Source organism: Halichoerus grypus, chromosome 4, assembly GCF_964656455.1.
Source record: "Halichoerus grypus chromosome 4, mHalGry1.hap1.1, whole genome shotgun sequence".
In the NCBI taxonomy this organism is placed as follows: domain Eukaryota; kingdom Metazoa; phylum Chordata; class Mammalia; order Carnivora; family Phocidae; genus Halichoerus; species Halichoerus grypus.
The window spans coordinates 173,688,192-173,694,054 of record NC_135715.1 but is presented as its reverse complement, the minus strand read 5'-3'; the positions used below and the strand labels follow the sequence as shown (position 1 = coordinate 173,694,054).

The 5,863-nt window shown below is 47.7% G+C and overlaps 1 pseudogene; it reads left to right on the top strand.

Annotated features, from left to right (window-relative positions):
• The first annotated feature begins 4,964 nt into the window (after positions 1-4,964).
• LOC118531352 (small ribosomal subunit protein eS26 pseudogene) lies at positions 4,965-5,522 on the top strand (annotated as a pseudogene).
• Positions 5,523-5,863: the final 341 nt, after the last annotated feature.

Here is a 5,863-nt window from a genome sequence, read left to right as displayed (position 1 = left end):
TTGGAGGTGAACATGTCGGGATAGACACCAGGTGTGCTGCTGCAAAGCTCACTGTATTGGAGCACCTGGGATCTGCAGATCTGGAGGAGCCTCCCCGTGCAAGCAACTGCCAGGAATGATGGATGCCCAAGAGCTCAGGGAGGAGGAAGGCACACACGAGAGGCCTGAGCTCTGGGCACCTGTGGGAACTGAGTTCCATTCTCCTCATCCTTGACTATCAAGGATTGACGACTGGCGATTCTTTCCAGGTTGCCCAGAGGACATGAGAGCCAAGGCACTGGAGGAGCGATTGGAGAGGTAGTGGGAATAGTGCAAGAGTTATCTGAGCAGAGTGGACGAGAGAGAGGGAGAGCGGAGCAGAGTGGTAATCGGGGGAGGGGGTAATGGAGCAGAGAGCCAATGGGGGAGACCAAGAGGTGATTTCCTGTGTCAGTAAGAAACTGGGATGATTTTCCTCTGAAACTGTTATTTTGGAGAAGGAATCCTATTCTCCAGCTGTAATGCCAATCCCCTTTCTCCTCATTTTTAAAGCTCAAGAGTCTGTCCTGCCCCTCCTACATTGCCCTGCTCAGTTTGGGTGTCCTTACACCTCCCATTTCCGTTTCCTACTCACAGTCTTGAAGAGACCTTGTATAACAAGCAGTCACGATGTTAAAACCCACAGATGCTCTTCCCCAGTTTTTAAATAAATAATAGCAGTCCTGTTCATGGATCTCGTCCTATCCAGAAAAGCACGCTCACGCAATCCCATCGGGGATCACGTCAGCCCTGTGAAATACGTAGGGTTGGCATTATTTTTCTTCAAAGCTAAGAAAAGAGTACTGAAGAAGTAAAGCTATGTGTTCAAGATAATGTAGCTAGTAAGGAGCAAAGTGGAGCACTTAATCCTGGACTGCCTTTTTTCTTACTCTCAGAAACATCTTTTCTACGTCTGTTTTAAACACCATTGACAGGTTCTACAGTGACACTTATCTGAAATCTGTACGCAAGCAGTTCACATCGAATCATCTTTTTTTTCCCAAGCGTGATTGAGGAATGGTTGACAAATAAAAATTGCATATATTTAAGGTGTACAATGTGGTGGTTTGACATAGGTATACGTTGTATAACGATTACCGCAATCAAGCTATTTCACCTATCCATCACTTCTTAATCATTGTTGAACAAGACATTCACATTTTTCTTCACATTGGGCCCCACAAATTCTGTTGCTGGTCCTGCACAGGACTTTGGTTTGGTGGTTGGCGGTGGACAAGAGCAAGGAAGCACAGAGCCATGGCTGCAACAGGCTACTATCTTGCAACCATGAGAAAAACCAGCCTGAGGACCAAACCAACACTTAGAGAAGGACTGACCTGAGAGAATCACAGAGAGCAGGAGCCCTGATGGAGCCATGCCTAAAGTCCATCACTCAGCTGGACTTCTTGATCATATAAGTTAAAAACATCCCCATCTTGGCATAAGCAGATTTCAGAGAAATTTCCTTTTACTTGCAACTGAGCAGATCCTAACTGATACAATAACAAATGACAGCTGTCAATGCATTCACTTAGACACTTAGAGCCACACCTATAGGACAGGAATGGGTGACCTCAGCTACCTCCCCTACATATTCTGCACTCCGGTCCCATCTTCCCCATGCAGTCTGTCCTGCCCACTCACTCCAGCCCCTGGGGTCACTCACTCATCAGAACTCTCCCTCGTGGTATCTTGTATTGACATTTAACTCTTAAGTTGATGTTTAGCTTTTGGTGGACACATGCCTTACCACCTTCCAAAAGCTCCTTCAGGACCTGTCATAATTGAGTAACATCTGCCACAGGACCTAGGGCAGGGCTCTGCACTCAGTGAGTACTCAACAAAGAACTGTTGACTCATTGGCCCACCTCCTCTAGCAGGTGCTATGCAAGAATTTCCCCTTTGTCAGCTTTGGAGAAGCTTAGTTTTCTGGTTTGCAAGATGGAGGATCCAACCAAATAATGTTAAAAATTGGCCAGTGAAGGGGAGGTTCCAGGGACTTCTTGAAGTGGCGGGGACAAGATACCTGTTCTTTGTGCCAACTATAGACAAGATCCAAAAGAATGGCATTCTACCCCAGCTGGAGATATTTGAGTTAGGTACTGAGAAGTTTATCTCTCTACTGGCGCTCTGATATACCTTCAAAGAAGGCTGTGGTGTTTTCTGGACACTTCTAGAAAAGGGGGACACCCATTTCTAGTATGGTTGGTGTGAGGTGCTCACTGTGGATGAGTAGACTGATGTTCTTTTGCAGGCCTGGGGTGGAAAGAGAGCAAAGACAGCAGGGGGCCAGAGGTCAAGCCTAATTATCCAGCAGTCCCACCGCATTGCCATGCCAGCCCCAAAAGCTGTATCCAGGGCCCCGCCTCTCTCTCCAGGGTGCGCCCAAAGGGAGTGGTCTGGGGGCAAACCAGTGTGAGGCAGGGATGAGGCTGTGAGGAATGAGGGACATAATTCCCCTCCAGCAATCTGAGCTCTTGGGAGAAAGGTATGGCATAAATACCAGGTCTTATTATTATGAATCAGAATTTTTTCTCTTTAAATCCCTTCTCCACTTAATACTCTCAATGATGAACTATTTCTAGGAAAAGGGAATCGGAGACTGGTTTTCCAACTGAGTGGAGGGTTTTGGATGCTTTCAACCAGGCTTCCCAGATGGGTTTTTTTTTTCCTCTTGGGATCAGATGTCGTTGACTGACCAGATACTATCCTGTCTAAACAGGGAATTCCGTATCCCCGACCCCTCCCTGACCCCAGCCTGCCCCCCTACTTGTCCCCCTCTTTTATTTACTCTTTGACCTGAACATAATATAAATATTTAATCTCCTTTATTACTTGAAAATTATCTGTATTTATTCTGTTTATTTAGTGATGGTTACTTAAAAACAAAACGAAAACTATAGGATCAGGTCAAACAACCAGTTTGTCTGATTTTTCCACTGAGGTAATCCTTGCTGGTATTTAATTTCAATAATTGACTGGTTGCTCCCCAAACACAGCTCAGATTTTCCCAATTCCCTTGCTTTCGGCCTCCCCCTCCATGCCACCACATCCCTTCTCTGCCTGGCAAAATCCCACTCACCTCTCAAAAACCTATTTCCAGCACCCCCTCATCTGTGAAGACGCCCCTGAATTGTCTGGCCCCCTCTGCAGCTGGACCACACTGCCCCATCTGTGTTCCCAGGGCCTTGGGTATCATCACAGCCAGCCACTCCCTGGTGCCCACTGGGAGGCAACACAATGGAGCTGTCTCAATAGGACTCCAGAACACACTTCCTCACGTCAGATACAGACCCTACAACTTTCTAGTTCTGAGACCCATCGCAAGTGTCCTAACTTTTCTATGGACCAGTGAGTCCATCTTACTAGGTTTTGCTTGATATGCTCCTGGCTTCAAAGAGATGGGTATAATCCTCAGGGGTTGCATAGATAAGGAAGAAAAGGGAACTAACCAGAGGAATAAAGATGGGGATGAGGGAAATTATAAAAAAGGAAGAGGTGGGAAAAGAGGAGGGTTTTTCTAGAAAGGAAAGAACAGATCATTTGGAAGTGGCTGAGGCACCAAACATCTTACCCCTAAGTATCCACACCTCAACCTAGCAGCTGCTGTGGCCTATGGTTTGGGAGGCATGGGTTAATTTGTCAGCTAGCTCTGTGTTTCTGCACACCGGTGAGGTCTGGGGCTGAAGCTCAGGTGCAGTGACAGGATGAGACCTGAGCAGGCAGGTCCCAGCAGTCTGTCCTGGCACAGCTCACAAAGTCTGCCTCCCGGGAAGGACCTAGCTTTGGGACTATCCCAGCCTGCCCCTGCCAAGCCAGATCTGCTTAGCCTAGCGCTAGGAGAAGCCCATGGCTGTATAACTCAGGGATCAATGTACCCTTTTAACACGCAAGTCAGCCCATGCCAGTCCCTTGCTCTCAGTGCCCTGACGGCTTCCCCAGTCACTCGGGCTATAGTCCCGGGTATTTAACATGGTCTGGCCCCCTGGCTTCCTCTCTACACTTGGTCCCCACCTGGCCTCCTTGCGGTTTCTTTCTTTCTTTTTTTTTTTAAAGATTTTATTTATTTAGAGAGAGAGAGAGAGCACATGAGACAGGGGAGGGTCAGAGGAAGAAGCAGACTCCCCGCTGAGCAGGGAGCCTGACGCAGGACTCGATCCAGGGACTCCAGGATCATGACCTGAGCCAAAGGCAGTCGCTTAACCAACTGAGCCACCCAGGCGCCCCCTCCTTGCGGTTTCTTAAATACACCAGACTGGTTCCTTTCTAAAGGCCTTTGCACTTGCTGTTCCTTTTCTGCGGATTCACCCCTCCAGGTACATGCATGGGTTGCCCCCTCCTTTTGTCCAGGTCTCTGCTCAAATGGCAGCTCTTGGGCAATGGCTGCCACACTGACCTTATCTAAGGGAGGCCCCATCATTCACTCCCCACTTACCTGCTGTACTCACCTGCATAACACTCACTTCACCTGTATTACATCTGCTACCTACTTGCTTGTTGCTTTACTTGGTTTTTGTCAGCCCCTCTCCCTGTACACACTCCGTGATTACAGAGACTGTATTTTGTTCACTGCTGTATCACTGAAGTACCTGGCACATCATAGATGGTCAAGAACAGTGGTTAAGTGGATAACAGAATGCAGAACTCCAACCCTCTCATTCACAGGGAGGAACCCAGGGCCCAGAGCAGGAAGATGCCGTTGGAGGTCACACTCACCAGCTGGAGTGTCGCAGATCCTGAATTCAGCCCATGTCTCCTGGCTCCCAGATGGAGGCTTTGGTGCCACTCCGTGCTGTGATCTGAGGACTGGTCCTTGCACCCTCACTGTTCATAAACACACACATACTTGAGTCTCTTCACATCTCTTACTCCAAGTAAGTTCTGAACTTGAATGAAAAGGTGTTTCAAAAACCCAGATCAAGTTCTCTCAGGTCTTCCCTTCCAAGATGACCAAGAAAAAAAGGAATAACAGTTGTGCCACAAAGAGACGAGCCATGGGCGGCCTATTTGCTACACCTGCTGTGCCTATCGCGTGCCCAAAGACAAGGCCATGAAGAAGTCCATTATTCAGAACATAGTAGAGGCCACCACCATCAGGGACATTTCTGAGGTTAGTGTCTTCGACACCTGTGTGCTTCCCGAGTTGTATGTGAAACTCCATTTCTGTGTAAGCCATGCCATTCACAGCAAGGTACTTTTGTGAGGCACAGAAGGACGGAACACCCCCACCCCAAATTAAACCCACAGGTGCTGAAGAAAAACTGTTCTCTGGAAAAAAAAGAAAAGAAAAGAAAAAAGAACCCAGGGGTTGAGACGATCATAAGGCTCGGGGAGCCAGTCATGAACTAGTTCCACAGAGGGCAGGACAAGAGTCTACTGGGTTTGGTTGGATTGGAATTTGGTTGGGTTTGGTTTCCAACAAGGTCAAGTGGAACTGGAATGGGTATCCAAGACAGTGTAATGGAATCAGAGCCCTACAGAGACAGGAGAAAGTCACAGCTATCCTTTCAGTCATTTAGCAAATATTTATTGAGCACCTACTAGAGTATTTTGGTATATCTAAGGACAGGTGCATGGACAGGATGACCTGGGAGGCCTCATAGCCCATGGAACCTCATCCTGTATGACTTTGTCTTCAAAGGACCTCTTTGTAGAACAGCTTCTTCATTAACTGAAGCCCTGAGTACTAGGGACAAGAAGTATCCAACAAAAAAAGACACAAGCTTCTTCCTCCTCTTTGCTCTGCTTCAGCAACTTGGATACCAATGATAACCATTTCATGGAGGCGTGGATACTGGGCTACCCAGACCCTCCATGGCTCATTTTGTCCATCCTCCTACCCCTA